The sequence below is a fragment of the Falco punctatus genome (assembly GCF_963210335.1).
Source record: "Falco punctatus genome assembly, chromosome: 7".
Lineage (NCBI taxonomy): Eukaryota > Metazoa > Chordata > Aves > Falconiformes > Falconidae > Falco > Falco punctatus.
In genome coordinates this window covers 23,489,477-23,513,094 of record NC_137587.1, presented here as the reverse complement: position 1 = coordinate 23,513,094, position 23,618 = coordinate 23,489,477, and the positions used below count along the sequence as shown (strand labels likewise).

General features: G+C 40.7%; 1 protein-coding gene across 2 annotated transcripts in view; it reads right to left on the bottom strand.

Annotated features, from left to right (window-relative positions):
• Window positions 1–23,560, bottom strand: part of TTBK2 (tau tubulin kinase 2) — a 113,157-nt gene extending 89,597 nt beyond the window's left edge. Inside the window, exons 1-2 of one of the 2 annotated variants that reach the window (XM_080397673.1) lie at window positions 20,865–23,560; window positions 12,940–14,336 (exon numbers count right to left, since the gene is read on the bottom strand). The gene's annotated coding sequence lies outside the window, so the exon portion shown is untranslated. Of the gene's footprint in view, window positions 1–12,939; window positions 19,833–20,864 lie in introns of those variants that run through there. The other variant, XM_080397674.1, reaches the window with a different exon arrangement.
• Between the last annotated feature and the right edge of the window lie 58 nt (window positions 23,561–23,618).

Sequence of the window (23,618 nt, the reverse complement as noted above, 5' to 3'; positions counted from 1 at the left end):
ACAGCATCCTGGCTTGTGTCCAAAGCAGTGTGGCCAGCAGGGCAAGGGAGTGATTGTCCCCCTGTACTGGGCACTGGTGGGGCTGCACCTCAAACACTGTGTTGAGTTTTGGGCCCCTCACTGCAAGAGGGACATTGCCCTTCTCTGGACACGCTCCAGCACCTCAACGGAGCTGGTGAAGGGCCTGGAGCACAAGTCTTATGAGGAGTGGCTGAGGGAACTGGGTTTTTTTATTCTGGAGAAAAGGGGGCTCAGGCAGGACCTTATCACTCTCTGCAACTACCTGACAGGAGGCTGTAGGCAGGTGGGGTCAGTCTCTTCTCCCAAATAACAAGTGACAGGACAAGAGGAAACAGCTTCAAGTTGCAGTAGGGGAGCTTTAGATTGGATATTAGGGAAAATTTCTTCACCAAAAGGGTTGTCAAGTACTGGAACAGGCTGCCCAGGGAAGTGGTTTAATCACCATCCTGGGACATATTTTAAGAGATTTGTAGATGTGGCGCTTAGAGACATGGTTCAGTAGTGGACTTTGCAATCCTGGGTTAACGGTTGGAAGCAATGATCTTAAAGGTCTTTTCCAAGTAAAACGATTCTGATTACTATTGTCAATAATTTATTTTTCTCCTCTCCAGTCTAGCTAAAAGCCTTTATGCAATGCACTCTAATAAGTTTTTTGTCCCAGAGACAAAAGTTATGCCAAAATAACTTTTTGTTATTGTTAATTCAATTATTTAGAACCATCTTAACAACCAGAAAAAACTTGCAGAATCTGCAAAATAATTTTAATACAAAATACACTAAAAACCATACAGTCTGAGTCTTCTGTATAAATCCTAATCACATCACAATCAAGTTTTGTTTGTTGTTTGTTTTTTCTTTTTTTAAATGCCTAACCTACTCACCTACTCAATTATTTTTCTCAACAGGTCTTAACACTTCTTAATGAATAGGGAGTCATGCATGCACAGAACTGAGCTAGTAGAACTTTAAAGCATGGTGTGATTCAATAGTGGTGATCATGGGCAGATGAACCTCCAGAGCCATAAGGATCATTGATGACTTCCACACATTGATCAGATGGAAGCAGCAAATCTGTCTTACCTATGAGTTCACACATTACTTGTAATTTTTCCATTACTTTATCCTACAGATGCCAAAGATGTCACACCAAATGCATCCATGCCAATCCTAATGCCATTATCTCTGCTGTTATCATTTTACCATGTCACTTTGTTACACAACTTTAATTTGATAAAAAAACACGCTATAACTGATTGATCAAAGATACTGATTTGACAAGGAATAGGTTTCCTTCTCTGCATCTGGCTTTATAAAATACTTGGAAATGCCTCTGATCATTACACTCGAATAATTCTGTAACTTGGATACAGACAACCAACACATTAATACATATCTCATAACCTCAAGGCTTTCTCTTAATAAAGCTGGTGCAAACACAAAGGTTAAGATTTTTAACAATTAAAATTCACAGAATGCACCGACAAGCCAGGTACAGCAATGCTACAGTTTGAAAATCTGCATTTAAAAACCGGTTATTACTTCTGGCAGCAGCAAAACATATGACAGTGATTTTTATATAGGTGACACCAAAAAATTTCAGGCTGCTAAAGAGGTCTGAGCATCAAGAGAAGCAAGGGTATAAACAGCCACAACTACTGTGATTTTCATATCTACTTTAGGTTACTTCAGGGAACTTTCAATACTGTGTTTCATTTAGAAAAAAAAAAAAAAAAATCTGTCTCTCATGAACAGCCATAAACAACTGCTGTAAAACAACTGGGAAGACATATGACTGTCCTTCCATAAATCAGTTAAACTGATGAAAAAGGGGACAAGAATTCATATAAATTCTTTGCCACTTGATACAACATTCACACCCCTTAACATTCTTTTCATTTTTTTATATGTTTTTTGTTGGATATTCTCTAATGTAATTTCATAAGGAATCTCTGAACTTTAGCTAAATTCTAATCTTTGCTGCCTTTCTCACAGGAAACACAAAGAGGCAAATCTTGATTACATGCAATACCATGCAGGCTTTTTCGGTTCAATTCTTACCACTGGATTAAGACTTTTTATTTTCCTAATTACATTCAGCCCAGTTACACCTAGGTTTGATCTGGTACTACCTGCATAAAAGAAAGAATGGTACGAAGATTTCTACATCTTTGCTAGAGAAAGGATCACACACTTTAGCTGACACAGAATTTCCTCCCTCAAGAGGACTAGGCTTTAAACCACACTATTAAATATTTAAAATCCTACAAGATCCTACAGGGCAGGGAAAAATACATGCAAAAGTATGCTTTTTAATCTATCTGTTGGTCATTATCAGTTGTCAAGCCTGACAAAAGAAAAACCTATCCCTGGAAAGCTTGCTGAGCTGAGATAGCTGGTAATAGAAACAACAGCAGAAGAGATGCAAGTCTCAGGTGCATTTTCAGAAGTTTTACTTAAGTGTTGAAGGTTGCAGTGTTGCAGTTTTAAAAGTGTTTTAAAATTGCTTCAGTCCAGTACCTTTGCTTCAGTCCGGTAGCTAGCAATAGGAGTTCAATAACGACTAACAATTGTTCTGTAACAATTTTAAAGCTGTGAAATCAAAAAAGGATTCAAGAGGCTTACATCTTACTTTTAAGGAAATAAAAAAAGCACCCATGGATAAAGTAATAGTCATACTCTCAAAAAAAGGAAAGTAGTTAAATCAACTAACTAGAGATTACTTTTTTGTGTCAAATAAAATTGCCAGGCATATGGTCACACATAAGAAATGAAGCTTATCAAAACTTACAAAACTTAACAAAATACGTCATGGATTTCAAACAAAAAATTCATAGACATTATTTTCCATTGCCAAGTTTAGAGACTACACAATCCAATTTTCACGCACAAAGACTAAATAAATAAAAATAAATGAATCCTCTATTTTTTCCCCTTTTTTTTTAATCCATCTATAGCTGCCTCCCTCGAGTTCCCTTACTTATTCTGATTGCTTTGCACTACACAGAACAGAAGCCATCTCAAGAAGTGCAGGCTCTCGCCTGAGAGCCATGGAGTCCTCACAGCAGAAAGGCATCCAAACCTTTCACCAGGAAAGGCCTGAAGCAAACTAAATTGGTCGGAAAAGGGGAGGAAGAGGAAGATGCCAGATGTTCAAAACACCTTCTAGCACTATGGCACTCCCTCGTCTTGCTTCTCTCCCAGTTCTTGTAACTACTTCCTCATAACTGCTAATGAGGTCACCAAAGCCTAGCAGCTTCTGCTCTGCATCAGCTGAGGTATATCTGCATCAAGCCAAAAACTAATGCAGGGAATCATACCACTACACTAACATACCTTGCAATAAAGAATATTCCATAACATACATATATATATATATACACACACATACACACCCCACACATGTAATTTTACATTATACATACATATGTTTACATCATTTACATATATATTATGTGTACATTCCAAATACACCATTATATACTTTACGGGAATACAGAACTTCCTAATTGTATCAATGAAGATTCATGTTATTAACCGTACCTACTTAGATAAAACTGTTGCAAATTTGGTGACGTAGCTACATATAAATGCAAATGAACATGCCCTAATGCTTGGTAAATGGGGTAAGGCATTTGTAAAAGTGATTTACTCAAACAAGGGGGTTTCTGTCTAATAATAATTAAAAATGGTCCTATCACTAATCATCTTTGAAGTACATAAGAAATAAAAGAGTGATGTGGGGAAGAAGACAGAAGACAGCAATTAGTGGGACGTGGAGGGAAAAAATTGAAACTAGCATCTGTAATACACTGGAAGTTATTTATAGATGTTAGTGTTATTTTCCATGTTCATCTTGAGGCCAGAGCTGAGATGACAAAACACCTGTTTTGTGAAAATTGTTGAGCTACAGGCAGATTAATGGGTTTGCCCTTTAGACACTGCCTGGAAGTTTGCTGTGATGTACAGCGATTGGTTAAGTTACACTTCAGAGTGAAACTTTTTGGAAGTGCATTGGAAAAGTTTGTATCTCTTGCTCAGGGATGGTGTAAATACATTTGACATAATTTGGATGACAAGGAACCTGCTGCTGATGACGACGAGTTTAGCATGACTGGGGCTATTAAAAAGCCCGGAGCTGTGATTCCCGGAAAACTTCTTTCACAGTAGCATCTTCTTCTGGTACAGCCAGCAATGGTGTAGATTTCCTGCGCAAGCCCCAGGACATAACGATATGTATAAACCAGATGCTACATTCGCAGCACCCTTTCTTTTGTAACGAAGTCGTTCCCTACTTGCCTCGTGCGCGGGCCCCCTCCCCGGGGCCAAGGCTGCCGCCCTCCCCCCCCCCGAGGCCAAGGCGCCCCCCCCCGGGGCCAAGGCGGGCGGGCCGGTCAGCACCCTGGCTAGCTCAGCGCCGCCGCTGCCGCCGCCCCGCCCAGCCCCGGGCCGGGGGAAACGGGTGGCGGTGACGATGCATCTTGTGCTCCCGCGATCAGTATCAGTCAGATGCTGCTAAGCTGGACTGGCGCTTGAATATCCTTTGTTGTCCTAGGGATATTCAAGGAGACTTCCGATTTATAGTTGCGGATTCCCACAAATTCCTCCAACACAGACGACTCCAGAAGACAGTTAATGTTACTTATCCTTTCCAAACGTTAAAATTCCTTTGGCAACTATGGGCCATCCGCTTGATACACATGCCAGGCAAAACAGAGGACTCGAGTATTAAAAATTAAAAGGAAGACAATATAATTACTGCCATTCAACCAAGTTCCCCTCCTTGTCAAAGTAACTTTTTCTGGCTACGTTACAAGTTTGGCCTATAAACGTAACAGTTACTACAGCACTTACACTTCTGGAAGACATCTAAGTTTGCACCACACAGCATGGTCTGTTTTTAAGAAACTAAAATAGCAGAAAATCAACAGATCACACATTAAATAATAGGTCCCAAAATATAACTGCAATTCAACTGAACCAATATTTCTCTAATTAGTCCCATAAATTTCTGACTTTATCCTGAAAGGTTTTTTACTAGGGAGGAAACAAAAATCAATTTTGTAGTTGATACTGAGATCAGGAAGTGGTGTAGCACAAACTTCATCAGCTGTCAGACTGCAACCAAGCTACACAAGTTCCAACTCAGATAAAAGAAGAGAATATACATCAAGGAGCAAAGAATAAATGGAAACATCACCTAACACATTACAGATGATCAGCCACTTTTGATAAATGCGGCGCTAAGGCTATACCAACTACAGATGAGCAGGGAAATAAGTTCTATGGGAGAGCATAATACCTCTCCATCTGCTCATTGTAGGATTGCTGCTGGAATATTATATCCAGTTCCGGTGTTCACATTTCAAGAAAAAACAAAACGATGCAGAAGAACAAAATAATAAAATACCAGAGTCTATGTATTTAGTGTCAAAATTATGAAGCTCAATTCCTCCAGATTATCGAATAAAAATGGCTTTAGGCTAAGAAATTACAAAAGATCTTCATTCTAACATACAAAATCATACTGGTAAAAGGCTGAACCTTTAGATTACTTACAAACATAAAAAGATCATGGTCTTTAATTTTAGTCAATAGAGATATTCCATCAGAATACTTCACGAAATATTTCACTGAATTCTGCATTATTGAAATTCTTAAAAGACAACAGAATTATTTTCTAAATTATATGATCTTATTCAACTACTGTTAGCACACGTAATTCAGAGAAGTCCTAGGGAAGCTGGTGTTACGCATGAAGTAGCCTCAATAACCACCAGAGCTCCCTTGGTCTTAAAGCAGTCAGGCTGAGATAAGTGATGAGTATTTTATCTTTGAAAATTAACTATATGAGTATATTTCATTATGAAAATATAATTATCCCAGGCAAATTTAGTATGCTGAGACTGTCCTAAATCCACAAAAGTACTTTTCAACAGTCCAGCAATCAGCTGAAAAAATAAAGCGTGGCCTTTTATATATAAAGTGATATATATAAATGTATATATTGACATATATATATATAGTGATATACATAAATGTATATATAAAAATGATGAGGCGTAAGAATCAGCAAGTTTAAGTATTACAAACATGGGGATCAAGAGACTCTCAAAAGTTATGTGAATTTATTACACACAAGAGCAGCTAACAGTGCAAGCTCAAATTTTAGCTATCTGCCAAACACAAAATTATTCCTAAGAACACAACAGCAAAGTTTCCCAAAACCCATTACAGCCTTTTATTTCATCCTTACTTAAATAATTAAAAAAGTACTACGTTGGTATCATGTTTTAAGAAATACTTGCTGTGTGTAAATAAAGATATTCAATACCAAATCTGTCAGAATTAAAGCTTGGGCTTTAAAAATATTCCTGGTTGTATTTTTTACATATAACCTGCTATATTTGTATATATTGAATATTTAAATGCTTGATCTATACAAATAAGATGTCTAAAACTAGATTAAATTTTACTTCACATTGAGTGCAGATTTATTTTTGTAGATATGGAAACAGTAACACATGACACCATAATGGCAAAAGTGCAATAACACTAAAATAATAGCAGTACTTGATAGGTTCTTGAATGTACTTATAAGAAACCCAATTCCATCAACAAAAGTTATAAGGGTTTGGGGTTTTTTTTTGTTTTCCTTTTTTTTTTTTTTTTTTAAATACACTAACAGCCATTACCTTTGTTTTAAGGATATTCAATTCTAAACTGTGGTGAGATACTTTTTCATTTTGAAATTATTATTTGAACAAAAATTAATTTCTACTCTATAAGAGAACATGCTGGATATGCAAACATATGGCAAGTGGGGTTATGAGGTTTCTATTGAGAAACAGGAAACAATGATATGGGTGAAATCTGTGTACATTTTTGTTTTATTAATACAAGGAACTAGAACAGTAATAATACAGGTAAGAGTAGTAATAACTGTATTCTTCTTTATTAAGAACAAGATTCCAGCTTCTACCTCTTCCAGAGCAAGGAATATAAGAGTACATTATAACATGTCAACACCAAATATGAGCAATATCTACTGCAGGGCTACTTGTATGGCAGGCCCTGGTCCTCACTCAGACCGTAAATCAATTCTGTCCAGATCACCACTCCAGGAAAAAAAAAAAAAATTAAAAAAAATCAGGGAGCCGTTACATGGCGATACATGTTCTCAACAATAGAATTGAAGTATTACCTACAAACTCCCACAAATCAAGCAAAGTACAGTTGCTCCCTAATTGCAGAGGGAGGTCAAGGGAAAATTGACTCATCAAGGAAAGGTTGGTCCAGCCTTTGGAGATATGTACAGAAGAAGTATGGCCACACGATCAAGGTATCTGAGGCTCAAAACTTACGAAACACATACACCCAATATGGACAACAGGGCAAAATGTCCAGGCTGAATTTTAGCATCTAGCTGAACTTCCTTCAAATCAACAGAGAAAGTAGTGCAACATGGCCTCAAAGCAGTCCTTCAGATAAGATGTTCCTCTTCCTCTTTCTTCTTCCCTAAGCTGACGATAGGGCAGAAAGACCTATCAGCTGAGCACCAGGCTACAGTAATAGAAAGAGCTGGTTATGACTAGATATCAGCTGGACATTCAGGGTGAAGTTACACATAACAGCATGACCTAGGAAGAGTTATAAACCTATCTCAACAAAAAAGCAGTATAAACGACACCCTTCTTACAATCATTCTCTGTCAAATTAGCAAGCTGAATCACAGTAGCTCAGAGATCAATGGACACTAGAAAAGGCACAGGCGGAGGATATCATCTTCTGCTTATAAACAGCAGCTAGCTCTTAGACTGGTTCAACAATAATGTGCAATTTCATCCACAGGAGCTAACACGTGAAAAATACAATTATATGTATGTATACCTACAAATAAATGACAGCCAGCACCAGGCAGTCAATAATGGAGCCTCCTTCCTGCATGCATTTGCTTTACTGTGGGAGGCTCACGGCTTGCTCCTCAGCTTCAGCATTGACTTCTTAGTTCTTGCCTAGTCAAGACAAGAACTGACTAGGCTAGCTAGCACATTTGTCCTGCAGGACAATAAATACTTTCTTCACACTGCTCTATCTTCTGATTCTTTCATGATTTTTCTCCATCCAGACAAACTCTTCAACAGGTTTCCCCACTGGAAACACCATCTTGCTCAAAACTGTAAAACTATAATTTCACCAATATGATAATGATTATCACAGTAATCTCTAGAGCCTGATGAAACAGCAAATACACTTTATGCAGAAAAAGAATCATGATCCAATATAAAATCCTCCTCTCCTTCAGCTCTCAGATTATGACATGCCAATTTGTTCTAAGCTGACTCAACTTAGGGTATTATACTTTGATTTTATAGACTACTGGAAACAGAAAATTAAAGCGTCACAAACGAAGGCAGGGCATTCAACAAAACTTCAGGAGTAGCACAGTCATTCCTCACCTAATACAATTTCAACCAGTTGATAATGCCCCTTTTGGATCTGTTTAAGTCAGGAAGCTGACAAATGGAAAGCCAGGAAAATATTTATTTCAGACAGTAAATAACTCAATATAGCATTATATAAAACAAAACAACAATACAAGTACATGCTAAAAAGTCACCTGTTTGATGCTGAAAAGAATGCTCTATTTATAGATCATCGCCCCCTTTTTTTAAATACTTCAACAGTGTGAAGCTAAACAGACATACTTAATTTGCTCTGAAGTCATACTGCTCACCAAGAGTAGCATTTGAAGCATTACAATAGCAGTAAACAGCTGCAACAAGACACATCCTGCTGATACACCACACAACAAAGCAATCTCATTCTTACTACGCTGCTGAAGAACAATGTTTCAAATAAGTGTTGCTAAAACCCTCACAAAATGTTAATATCCTAAGAGACTGCATGACAGAAGCAATAAATGCTATCTGAGAATTATCTGGGAAGTGATAGAGAGCAGAACACACCCCCTCTTTCAGAATCAGTAAGCAGTTGCTGATTGGAGACAGTTCCCAAGTACTGAAAAGATGCAAAGTCTGAAAGACAAGATCTTTCCTAACTGTAACTGTGGGTAAGTCCAGTGGAACAAGTGCATTAACACACAATACAATTTTTGTGTAGCTTCAGTTGTGAGAGAAGTGCCATCCATAAAAACCCAGCTAGCCTTCAACTCTTCCAACTGCCCAGAAGCTTCTCTTGCACTCAAACACAAGGATATGCAACATACACATTTCTCTGAAAGGAAGAATTACCAGATGGAGTTCATCATCAACGCAAATAACCTAATTCTCAATAATTCATCAATATCTTCAGAGACAAAACAACAGAATGAAACAGCATTCCAGCGATGCTTTTCATCACAGAATTGCTCTCAACCATGTAGTACAAGAACCACAGAAAAACATGTATGAACATAACAATGAACACATTTTTGAATTCTTAAACAGATACAGTTTTGTGAAAAATACTACAGACTTATTCGGTTTCCCAGTTTCCCCTCCTTTCCCTCTCTGCTCTCAAATACAGTCTTTCCCTTCTCCCCAGAAATTCCTCAAGGTTTTCAAAGATTTGTCTTCATTAACTGAAAACCAAATTTTAATAATAAGTTATTGAAAGTTATGACTTGCACAACATCTCAAAAATGGGAAAAAGGTACTCAACAAGATCAAGAGGTGAAGTGTCAAAAGATAAGATTTTATTGTTTAAATTTTCCACTACTTAGGTTTCAAGATTAGTGACCTTAAGCTAATACAGGAAGGAAAAAAGAAAAAAAAAGACTATAAATTTAAACTGCTAAGAATGGCACTTCAATTTCATAAGCAGCTTAAAAATAAACCCAAGTTACCGGATTCCCTGAAAAGCATACTACTTAACATCTAGCACTGAAGGGGAAGAAAAACAGAGAGGGGAAAAAAAAGGAAAGAAAAAAACCAAACTTTAAAATTAATAAATATGATGTCTTTTTAAAGAATAAGTAAAAGATGGGATGATATTTTCATAGAAGTAATTCTGAAAGAACATATAAGATATAGTTACTAAAAGCCACACTACATAGTATTCAATGTTTCCAACATAGAGAAGGAAGTTAACTTTTATTCTACCACTGTGTGACACAGAATACAGTACTCTCTATGGAAACGAACAAAATGAAACTGCTCTGTTTAATTATACTCTCTCATCCATTTTTATTTCCTCTTCTTAAAGTTAACATGTTTAATTCCCTTTTAAGTAGTCTAGATACTAAACAGTTAAAAGAAAAAAACAAATAAAAGATTACCCATTTGAACAAGTTCCTTTCAGCCCAATCACTGACAAGAAATCAAGTTGATACTTAAGTAACTTTTAAACACGCATGATCTGTAGCTCTGGGATTCCTTAACATACACCTTCCATTTGGTCAATTTTGCACGTCTTAATTCTTGCCCATCAATTCTTTTAACAATTGGTCCATCAGACTGATCTGCCAGATCCATGGCGCAACACACTGCTCTCCTGAGATCGATCAAACAAAGCTCAGGTTTCTCTGTCATGAGGAAAGAGTGCTTTAACAGAATGAGGGAGGAAGGACAGTGGCTAGTCCACATACAACACATCCCTGTGAGACCACGATCCTGGTGTCTTGTACTGAAAAGGCAGCTGTTTCTCCTCCCCTCTAGTCAAACACAAAGGCTTCGTGTAGTGCTTTCCCAGAGCAGGGTAAAGAGACGACACAACACACAGGAAGAATACACAGAAACTGTCACCCTCCTGTTGTAAAGTATCAATTCATTCCCACTAGATAAACAAATCTTAGCTAACACAGAAAACACAGTAGTATATTAATATACCATATAGTGCAACTCCATACACTAAGCAAATGTTTAACCTTCTGTACACATATCTAGAACTGCTAAAAAACTCTGCTCATCTCCCTCTTTTGTCACATTCAAAAATCCTTCTTGATTTGATCAGTCACACTGGAACAACCTCTCTGGAATTTGTAATGTTAGAGGTAACAGAGCCTGCAGCACGCAGCAGCAGTACAGTGACTACACTACATCTGAGCAACATCACAATACTCCGGTTGCTCAATTTGCTCTTCTCATTCTAACCCCATCATTTCCAAAACAAGAAGTCTAAAAAAATGCTGAACTTGATGAGCATAATGGTACATTGGAAATATATCAGAAAAGAACAAAGTATCTGTCAGAGATAATAGGTACCATCTTCACATTTTTGAACTATGGTATCTTGATGCACTATTTTCAAAATAACTTTTGACCAATGAATATCCATACTACTGTAGTCAAACTTTCCTATATACAATTTTTTGACAAGCCAAACAAGTATGCTAATAGGCATACTTCTGGTTTAACAAGTTAAAAAACTTTTAATACTTTAAGTGTAATTTGCACCATAAAACAAAGGAATCATCATCAATGAAGTATTCTGTGCAATTTAACACAGAATTAAAATGTCAGGTATCTTTGTACCGCGAGTTCACATTGTTAAGATCCCTCCAAAAAAAACTACAAAAATCAAACAAGACCAGCAAAATAAGCTTGAATCTTCTGTTTTCACCGTTACAACAACTAATGTAACCAAGCATAACACAAGCATAGCATGTGTTCAACAGAGGTACAGCATTAACTACGCAGAATATATTTAAAAGCTGCTCGTTTTTTCCAGAGCCACAACATGGAAACTAATCACTCACTCTAAGGCTAACATTATTTTAAAATAAATAGAGTATGGTTTATTTCAGGGCTCTCAACCTTCCTCTCAATATAGCTTACTAATTCTGAACATTTAAACTGAAATTCAACTGGTTCTGCACATACAGTCTAACTAAGAAAGCCACTACAACCTATTTTATAGCTCATTTCCTATGGTCTTGATTATAAATACAGTAGAAAATTCTCAAAAGGCTGTGCTATAGTCAGGGGTCTTCCCTTTGTGTTCATGTCCCCCTCTCCCGAGGACAACACGCTAATATTATTATTTGCAAATCCGCCCCCGTTCACACTAGCAGTTTGTTCTCAACAGCTCTGGCTGACACCAGGGGTCAGAAACCTCATACCCATCTTTGTCCTCTCATCGCTTCTGCTGGAGTGACAACAGAAGTACAAGGATGCAGCTGCAGCTCCAGATCCAGAGATCATCTGTAGACTCAGGAACAAGGTATTTCCCCGTTTCCTTTTTTTTCAAGCTAAAAGTATGTGTAAAAATGTTTGTGAAATTCCTTCCACATGCAGTTTACATGTTTACTATTATCACCGTAGCGAGTGCATCCGCGGCCTAGCCAGGCATATCTGTATTCATATATTGATGCAACTGCCGCTAATGGCTCCAGCACTTAAAGCGCCAGACGACAGACAGCCCGATGCCCCCATCCAGCCTTGCCCACATATGCATCCGTTACACGCATGCCGCAATTAAGGACTGGAAATATAGCTGCAGCTATTTTAAAACAGGGACGTTTCGCCATCGGAACACGTAAATATCTACCGCTTGCCTTCCTGCAGCAAGTGGGAGGGACAAAAAAGATCTCGTGCCTATAAATTTGAATTCTCCGTAGAGGCCGGGGCGGCGGTGCCCGCTGCTAGAGCCCGCCGGACCCGCTGACCTTAACTCGGCGGGGAGGGCCGCCCCGTCCCGCCCGCGCTCCCCGCGCTGCAATAAGCCCCGCTCAGGGCCCCCGCAGCTCCCGCGCCCGGCGAACTCCCTCTCCGGCGGGGAGCGAAACCGCGACGCGGCCCCACGCAGCCCCGCCGCGCCCGGCCGGGCGGCAGGGGCTCGGCCACCGAAGCCCCAGAGCCGCGCCCCGGTGAAGCGGCCGCAGCGCCCCCCGGGGACACCCTCGCCCGGCCGCCGGGGCCCGCGCCGCGGGGCGCGCAGGGGTAACGGCGACGGCCGCCGCGTAACACCGCGGCTCCTCACCTGGAACGGGGCCGAGGAGGCGGCGGCGGCTCCTCGGGGCGGCGGCGGCTCGGCGAGTCCCTGCGGAGCCCGGTGCCCCCGGCCGCCGCAGGGGATGGTCTGCACGGAGCGGGGCGGGGGCTAGAGCGGCGCCCCCCGGCCCAGCCTCCGGCTCAGCCTCCGCCCCATGGCGTGCGGCGCGGTCTCTATGGCGACTGCGGTGCCGGGACGGCGCCGGCCTGCCCGCGGGGAGGGACGACGGGTACGCGCAGAGCAGAGGGACGCTCAGGGGGTCACGGAGGGGCCCGCGGCCTTCTCCGGCGGGGTTAACCCCCTCGCGGCCGCCGCCGCCATCCCTGCGGCAGTGCCGGCCGCGCTCCCCCGCGCCGCCTCCCCCGCTCTCGCCCGTCCTCAGCCGCGACGCCACCAAGCTCGCTGTCCTGCGGGACGCTGCCCACATCCCCTTTCCGGAGCGGTGATTGGGCAGCCGCGGAGATTCCTCCCGGCTGATTGGTTGTCAGGCTCATCAATTAGGACAGCGGAGGCGGGCGCACCTGGAAACGGCGCTGTGTGCGGGGTTGGTTGAGAGCCGCCGAGACCCGCTGCCAGCCACGGCCACCCCCGCGCCGCCGCGGGGCCGAGGTGCGCGCTGGGCGCTGTAGTCCCATCGCGCGCTGCTTCCCGCCGAAGCTGTGAGGGGGCGGCGGGCCGTGCCCGTGGCGGGGCTGTGCCCGTGGCGGGGACCGTGCCCGTTCCGCGACGCTCCCCGCCGCACGCCGCTCCCCGCCGCAGCGCCCGCTCAGGTCCGGGGCCGAGCTGCGTCCGCCTTGCAGCACCGGCCTCCGCCTCAGCGGCCCGGCCTCGGCCGTCCCCGGGCCTCATCGGCGAAGCTGCCCTCACCTCGAGGATGCCCGAGACCTTCGCGGGCCCAGGCCGCTGCCCTGCGGCCTCCACCGTGCCGCGGCGGGGCGTGAGGGCTGAGGAAAGAGGCTGGCGCGGAGGAGGAGGGGGCGAGGTCGGCCCCTTGAATCGCCTCAGGGACTTCTGGGCCCTGCAGGGACAAACGCTGCCCTAATGGCACAAGAGGGCTGTCCCAGCGGGTCCCATGCTGCGGCAGTAGGAAGCGGTTGATGTACCCCACGCAGGGGCCAGTGCCCCCTTCGAAGGGAAGGCTTCGTGAGGCAACGGAGCGGGCACTCCTTGGTGGGTGCCAGCCAGCGTGTCGCACGGCTGCCGACAGCATGCGACAGTAGGCGTTTGTAGGCCACGGTGCTAGCCCAGAGGCTGGAGTCGTCTGGCAGACGGCAGCTAGGAAAGATCTGTGCTGTGATGAGGGGGTATGGACAGATTTGCTGTGCTTGCAGCAGCTCATACAAAGTGAGTAAACGCACCGCAATCCTCCCCTCATGTGAAGTTTCCTTAAAAAAAAAAAAGAAAAAGAAAAAAAAAAAGAAGCTTTTATTTCCTTACTGTCAGGCAGATAAGATGATGCTAGTGTGACTAATGTAAACCCTTTCTTCATGCGTCACAAGGAGATCAGAGTCAAAGAGTAAATTTAGAAAACAGTATCTCCTACTGCTGCTGCTTTATGAATAGGAAGATCTTAGTGCTTGTCATTTACAAATGGAATTACCCAGCAGTGGGAGCTGTGAACCTAAGTGAGCCCAAACAGTTGTGACTTGCTCAGTGTCAACTTCAGCCAGATGCTCCTTCATTCACAAAGTGAACTGCCTCAAGCAGCAGACCACCAGTCATTGTGGTGTGGATAAACACTGGTGATAAGCATATATTCTTCTGTGTATAGAGAGGGTGTGTGTGTATTCTATATCCCAAATAACAGCTGAAACAGTTAATAAGAAAGCTTATATTATGAAGAAATGTTCATTTTGTCAATGGAAATGAACCAACCTCGACTGAAATAGGTGAGGAGGGTTTTTTCTTCTTTTTCATTTTTTTTTCAGTACTACATCTTTTCCCCAATTGCAAAACGGAGTTACGAGTTACTTACTATTAATAGACATTCACAGTTTCTGAGATGGAAAATATTCTGTTGGAGCTACTTATTCTTTCAAATCTGTCTTGAAGGCATTGCAAAAGTGACAATTATTCTGGGATAGGCCTGCTTTTTATACCTACTCTTATGCACTAAACAAATAATTTTTCACATTCCCTCTAAAGTAGACATAATTTTTCCTCCCAAACTATAATTGTGGGTAGATGAATGCCCTAACCACCTCTTACGTTAATGCCAACAAAACTCGTTGTGTGTTAGATGTAACGGGGTGCTCATGAATATGAATCCAACTTTGAAGACTACTTTATTGTTCCCCAAATAACTGATGTATTGCCTGAGGTATACAATTCTTCAGGAAAATTTTCTGAATCAATTAAAAAGAATGGAAAGGCTTTAAATATCCTGTTTATCTGGTTTGTCTGTGTACCTGTTTATCATTGCTAATCCAAGGTGCATAGTTTCTCCTATCAATTTGTAACTTCAAAAATTAATACATTTTCTAATATAACCACATTGTCATGCACAATATCACAGAAATCATATCATGACTACATTCCTTCTTAGCATACTGTAAGTCAGCCTGCACACTGCAAGCTTTAAAAGACTGAATAGCCTTTCCCTCCGTCATCAGTTAGTTTAAAAGTTACAGTGATCTGTTAGTTTTCAAATTACCAGGAACTCTTCATAAGCAGACAAAACCTTAATGGCTCAAGTAAGTCAAGTAGGGAAAAAAATAAACTAAAAGCTGAGTCTTCTCAAAAGGAAAATCTGTTTCCACTTAAGTGCAGGAGGTCTTTACAGAAAAGATCTAATCTTTTTTAATTCACTGCTCCAGAAATATACCAAGAGGTTCTTCAGGGCTTTCTGTTCTATTTTGGTTCAAAGATGACGGTAAGTATAACAGATACCAGTGTTTCCTCTGTCAGTGCAAACTTGCAGAATATCTTCACCACAATAAAAAAAAAATCAAAACAAAACAAACAAACAAACTCCATAACATTAAAATCTCTATGTAAATATGGAATCAAGCTATTCTAGCTTTTTTGTGGTAGTACAGGTAGTTAAGCTTAGATGCATAGAAAAGGTTGCCCTAAGCCACAAACTGTCCTATGCCCTTTATGGAGGTTTTACCCTGTTCTAATAGGGTATCTCAATGTAAAAATGTGCTGCTTTTTGCAGCGTAAGTGTGACCTTGTTCTTATCTTTTAGCCAATTCTATTTTGTTGCTCTATCTGGCTTTATGTGGTAATTATCTGGTATTCCGTAACATCCCATTAACAAAAGTTTGGGATGCAGGGGGAGTAAAAGGGGGATTAACTGTAAAAAGTGCCTCTAAATAGTATCTACTCTTTCTGCTGTTAGAGACAGACTAGAGGGCCAGGTGGATAACTGGTCTGACCCTGCAGGGTGTTTCCTATGTTCTGAAGTATCTGTATTTTTTGTATGGGAGTTTATCGTGCAGCCTTTGAATCTATATCAAACGTATGTGAGTGAGGAGCCATCTGTGAATCTCCATGGAATGACAATGAGCATCCTAGGTCCTCCTATAAAACCAGACAGCTCTTGCAAGCATATTCAAGTGAATATATATTCATATTCAAGCACAGCACAGCTAAACATTTAACTCTGATGTGGCTGTGAATTAATCTAGTAATTTTAGTTTACTAGTACTTATGTAGAAAGAAAAGGGGAAAGAAGAGGAGCTTCTAACTCCAATCTGTTGCAGATCTCTGAGTCTATTCCTACTATGAATATTCTCTGGAAAGGGAATTCTCATCAGTACATTTTACTTGTCTGTGCATGTAAACAGTATACCTAGGTATTTCTTCTTAAAACAATTACATTGCTTTCATTATTCCTGAGAAACACATTGAAATTAAGTTAACATTTTATCATAAATTATACCAAAAATGTTACTTTTATAAATAAATTATTACAATCACAGGAAGGGGAAAATCATTATTTGCATTAGCAAAGGTTCAGATCTTGCCAAGAGGTGGATTTCACCTTGGGATGGAGAAGAAAAAGTCCTGGAAACAACTGTCTTCTAGTTTAACTTTTCTGAAGTCAGAATGATTGTATCAGCAGAAACTTTAGTCTGTTACTTCCATATTAGAGGGAAAATGAAGTTACTTAGCAAAGTTAGTCAACAGCTGTAAACCGCTACAAATGGACACCTCTGTGTTTGTTGTGAAGTATCTCAGGTGGTGCAAAATAAATCGGTAAAGCAGACTGTCTTAGTTCAATCCTAAATGTCTAATGTGGCTGTAGACTGCAAGAATACAAAATAAGAGTACTGCAGGACAACTCTGAAGTTGGAGGAGAAGCCCAATCAACACTACGCATCCAAACTTAATGCAGAAATTACCCCAAAAATCCAAATTCCTGACCAAACTTTATTATAACCAAGTAGTTGCTCTAGAAAGCTGTGAACAAAAACAAGAGAGAAAAATTTAGTTGTGCATGGCATATGCATGGCAATACAAGTTTGTATGAAAAATAATTCCCAGTCTTATAAATATGTTCTTCCATATCTAATATAGCTTCAGTTTAATAATAAGTATTAAATCACCTGATGAAGCAATAAATAGGACTGCTCTGAATTTTAAAAATGTAGAAACAATTCTGTAAAGACCAAAGTGACAGTAAACTATTTCTGGACACAACTCTAGCTTTTATGATTTTTTACTTAAAAAAGAAGAGAGAATGAGAACATACCTAGATATAAACTCCCAATATCTATCTTTCGTGTTTGAGGGACAAGATCAGAACTTCCAGGATTGTCTGTAGATGGAACACAACTTTCTAGTGTGTCAAGTTCTGCTTTCTTAAGCATCATAATGAGTAATGATGGAAAAGTAAGTTTGCTTTCCTGGAAACCTTCTTCCTTATGGGGTAAGGGAAATGTGAGAATTTTCATCAGAGGTTTTTTGTTTGGGTTTTTCTTTTTTTTTTTTTTTCTAAATGGAATGATTTAATGTTTCTTCAAGGAATCTTTAAAAATTAAAAACCACACCTATACAAAAAGATGCATATATATGCTGATGGAGAAGGGTGACATGATTAACAATGTGTAAGACCTTCTGAATTCTGCTGTTATTTTCTTCAAATATGTATGGGAGTACATGATTCATCCTGCAAAGTACAGACTCCTTGATTTCAAATATTTTCATTGGAACTTCTTTGCCTAGATGTCAGGGTGTTGGGATTATTTATTTATTTCTGTATGAGCCAGAAGTTCTGAATAATGTTTCTGCTTAGCTGACCACAGAAGTAGGAAACAAAACTCCAGAAAGCTTTTTGGAGAGTCAGAAATCAAATGATTGTCAGAAAAAAAGAAGAGAGAAAAATAAAAAAAAAAAGGGGGGGGGGGGGAAGGAGGAGAGAGGATAGATGGCAAGATGCACAGACTTTATAAGTATTCATTCCCAAGAGACGGAAAATTCATAGGTTTGGTTGATCAGTAAATTAACATCCACCAAGTAATAGAATTTGTTTAAAATTATAAGTAAAACTTAATACACAAATGGAGGTGGAAACAATGCTGTCACTGAGGAGTAGAAAGGTAAATATGTTTTATAAGCTCATGTTTCAGGCAAAAGTCAATGAGCAAAAGAAGTATTGACCAAAGATGGGATAGTGCTTACAAAGTTTTGTAGATGTTTAAACAGCTATCTAGTTCATAGCAAATGAAAAATCTCGAGACATCTAGTTCAGCCCTTTTTCCAGGGAGTGACCAACTGTCCCTACAGCATTCCTGGCCAGTATTTGTCAGCCTCTTCTAAAAGTACTCTGTGGATGGAGATCAAGCTCTTTCATGGGCTGTTCCACTATTCTCACTAAAAGAAAGATTTCGCACATTGTTTCTCCTCCTGTTACCAAAGGAATTTATTCCCTTCCTCTGTGCAATTACCTTAAAATTACTTGAATGTTATTTTCACCTCTTACCATCAGTCTTCTCTACACTAAGAAAACTGAGTTCCTTCAGTCTTTTTTCATAGATCATGATTTCTAGGCACAGAGTGTCAATAAGCCTGAAGTAGCTGCTGAAGGGACAGAGGGATCTTGTGTGTTTTTCAGAAGAGCTCTAAGAGTAATGTGTCTAGGTGCTGTTTTTTGTCTATCTGACAGCTTCAAAAACTTTGTGAGTCCATTTTTTTATTATTATTTTTTAGGTAACTGTCTCATCTCTTTCTAAAAGAATCTCAGATTCCCTACAAGATGTCCCAAGTAATATTGTTCAGTTCAAATGGTGTTTAGAGAGTGAAGAACAGCATCAACATCCAGTTTATAATAAGGTAAGAGCAGGGAGACTTCCTGATTCGTGTAGGAGGTCTCACTGAGGAGAAATGTGAGAGTGTATATCTGACTACTTTGCTAGGGGAAGAAAGGTCAGTTGGCAGTATAGTACACCAAAGTATTTATGCTATGAGATATGAAATAGAAAAAAGAAATTTTACCTCATTATGTAAGGGGAATTTTGTTGGGAACCCTCCTAATATGTGTATAATTCCATTCTGCAAAAAGCTTTCTGATTACCGGCTTGTGATGATACAATCCATAGTGAATAAGGTACAAAGGTAAAAGCAAGATTGCTGCATGGTCTAATTATGAATAAGGTAATAAAAATGGATTCTAATCTTCACAAAAAGTTATAGCCAAGATGGAAGCTTCAGGTTACCAACCAATTTAAAATACAGGTTTACTTTCCAGCTTTGCTACTGACTGCTGGTCTGATTTTAAGGTGAATACACTATTTCTGTGCCTTGGTTTTCCATTTGTAATGACTCACCATGAGTCAGGAGCAGATGACTCAGAGGTTATGGACAGTACAGCTCCTATGAACAGTACAGCTCCTATGCACTGAAATCAGATAGCTACCTGCAAGGTGTTTCCCGGAATATGCTCTTGCATACATGTGCAGTGCAGTTCATGCAAGTCTGCTATAATTTCCTTTTTGCCTGAGACTGGCTCCAGCATCCATATTGTTGTAACCTTTAAACATCTGAAAAATGAAAATTGTAATACTTCTTCTTCTGATTTGTTTAATCTGTGATGTTTTTTGGGCAATTAAATGAGATACAGTTACAGTGTTTGTATTTTGCTTGGAACATAGTACAGTGGGTCTTCTGGTACAACTGTACTACGGTGTATAGCTGTAGTTGTGACAACATACCATTGGCTTAGTTTGCAATAAGCTTTATGGTGTGAAAATATACAAACTGGGTCTTTTTTAATTACTGTCTGTCCCATTACCTCTTGCCTTTGAGTTTTAGCATTCCCCCTGCCAACTCTGCAATTCCATAAGAATTTCAAATGTTGCGATTTAACTTAGGTATCTTCATCTAACCAAAACAACCATAATCACCTAGATACCGCTATACTTTCTTCCGAAAAGTTCAAAAATGTAATTGAGAGATGAATATTCTGCAAAGACCCAGTTGCTTCTATTTGCCTAATAATGCCCCTCAGTATCTACTGTGTGGTTCACAACTTTGCAAAAGCCAAAAAAAAGCAGATGGTCTGAACTCCTTCTTTCATACCCTCTCCCCACTAACACATATCAGTGAGAATCTGTTCCTGAACACAGACGCTCCTGCGAGAAGCACTGACATGTGAAAGAAAGGGTGTATAGTACCTGCTTGTGTCAGACTTGCTGGGTGCCTCCAGTTTTTAGCTCATTACTCCAAAACCTCTTATTGTTAGTTATCATTTGAATTAAATACAAGATGAAATGGAAAGCCATCCCAATATAAAAAAAAATAAACCATTAATTTTTGGAAACTAGATGTAAATTTAGATTTTGCAGCATTCATCATCCCAACTAGCTATGTAATTAGGCTAATTCCTAACACATCTGTCCTTACTTGTGGACTTATATATGAATGGTACTAAACAGGTAAGTAACTGGCCAAACATTTATTAAATTTACCTCTTTCAGATCCAAAGCCACCGCACAGCAATCTCCACTGTTAGCAGGCAAGTCTTTTCTTTCTACAGCACTGGATGACAGATAGCAGATGCACATGTACAACCACTCCTGCTGAGTTACAAAATGCTACTCTATCATTATGGTGTTGGTGTCCAGGCTTCCCAGCAGGTCTGTAAGAAAGTACATCATGGTTAGTTATAGATTGCCATAAAACAAAACTAATTTCTGAATAATTCAACTTTTTATATTAACTTTACAGCTGAAATCATTTCCCGATATGAGATGGAAAAAAAATACAGGTGGCATTGACTCTAGTTGCATTAAGATTGGATTTAAGTTATTTCATCAAATGATGCATATTCCTGAGCTTCCACTAGCTGTGAGTGACCTAACACAAATGAAAAAAAAAAAACCTAACTTTGCATTGTAGAAAAAAACTACATACAGCAGCACTGCCATCTTCTGCTTACTTTCCTTCATGCATGCAAGTACTATGTTTATATCACAACGCAACAGGGAAGGTGCATTTTTCTTCTAGTAGGTGTCTGAGGCAATAACATCTAATATTCAGGGATAACATATGTCTGAAGTTCTATAGATGTGGGGGGGGGGTCAGATGTGAACTTTTTCTGGGCATAGAAAAGGACTTCAGACATTTACCCAGGATTTCTAATGTATCACACCCCAGCCAAAGCAACAGCTAAAAAACCCCAGGCAAATGTGTCCATTTGTGTACTTGTGCTGTCTCGAAGGAATATATTACACCTGTTGAATATGCTCCATAGAGTTGATCTATGCACAGATGTACACATTTGAACAGATTTAACATATTCCTTGTGGTCTGCACAAGTACAGCAAGTCCAAACCATGAATGATCCATATACATAGGACTAATTCAATGCAGTTGGAGTATATTTGATCATATGCAAGCATTTCCGCGGTCCACATGCAGTAGGTCGAGCAGCTCCCAGATGTATCGCATACGTTCTTGATCTGATGTTTCCTGGATGCGCTGTACATCAGCACATAAGCAAGATAGAAAGCTGGAAGCCCTATTTCAGATATTTTCTTTAAAAAGCTTGTGATATTTTGACCCTGGTTGAGTGTCAGGTGCCCACCAAAACTGCTCTATCACTCCCCTCCTCAGCTGGACAGGGGAGAGAAAATATAACAAAAGGCACATGGGTCAAGATAAGGACAGGGAGATCACTCAATAATTACCACCATGGGCAAAACAGACTCGACCTGGGGAAAATTAGTTTTATTACCATTCAAATCAGAAAAAAACACCTTCCCTCCACCCCTCCCTTCTTCCTGAGTTTAACTTAATTCCCAGTTGCTCTACCTCCTCCCCCTGAGCGGTGCAGGGGAACAGGGAATGGGGGTTACAGTCAGTTCACCACATGTTGTTTCTGCTGCTCCTTCCTCCTCACACTCTTCCCCTGCTCCAGTGTGGGGTCCCTCCCATGGGAGACAGTTCTTCGTTAACTTTTCCAGCATGAGTCCTTCCCGTGCGCTACAGTTCTTCACACACTGCTCCAGTGTAGGTCCCTTCCATGGGGTACAGCCCTTCAGGAATAGACTGCTCCAGTATGGGACCCCCACGGGGGTCACAAGTCCTGCCTGTTTCAGCGTGGGTTCTCTCCATGGGTCCACAAGTCCAGCTGGCAAACCTGCTTCAGTGCAGGCTTCTCATGGGTCACAGCCTCCTTCAGGCACCCACCTGCTCCGGTATGGTGTCCTCTACAGGCTGCAGGTGGAGATCTGCTCCACCGTTAACCTCCACGGGCTGAGGGGGACAGCCTGCCTTACCGTGGTCTTCACCACGGGCTGCAGGGGAATCTCTGCTCTGGCGCCTGGAGCACCTCCTGCCCCTCCTTCTGCACTGACCTTGGTGTCTGCAGAGTTGCTGCTTTCTCACTCCTCTCTCTCTCACTGGTGCAGATTTTTATTTTTTTTTCCCTTCTTAATGTGCTATCACAGAGGCACTACCAACTGGACTTTGGCCACTGGTGGGTCCATTTTGGAGCCGGCTGGCATTGGTTCCATTGGGAAGCTTCTGGCATCTTCTCGCAGAAGCCACCTTTGTAGCGCCCCCCTTCCCCTACCAGAATCTTGCCATGCAAACCCACTACAAAGGTGAAGGTAAAGTAAATTATATTTTTCTGAAGTGAAGTTGCCAGCAAAAAGGCACATATGGCTTCCAGGGAACCCCACATGTCAAGGAAGTGGCTCTGTACAAGTTTGTCATATGGTACTAGATGATGGATTGTTAGATGGAGCCTTCAGCATAAACATTAGTTATGAGTTTGACTGTATCAGAAAAACTGGAAAGGGAGAGAATTTCACTGTGTGACTTCATCCTGTTGGGACATGTCCTTGGGGTTGTTTCTCCCTGTGGAGGCACAGAGTGACACTGGCAATTAGGAGTTTCCCTCTTCCACGCAGTAATGTATGAAATTACTTTTGCCAAGTGAACAAGTCTTAATTGTATTTTCTTCTTACAATATTGTAGTTAGATACTCCAGTCTTTGCTTTACTCAAGACTTTGAAAGACTGAGTTGCACTGGTAACTAACCTTTCACCTTTCCCTGGTAAGTGTGATAATACTGCTGTATGCAGAGGAGTGTCTATCTTTAAGAAAGCATGAGACTATAAACAGGGTGAGCAGGCATATTCACAGAATACAGCGTTAGAAACTGTTGCGGTTTAACCCCAGTAATATCATGGTATCAGTTTATTGCTCATCATTAG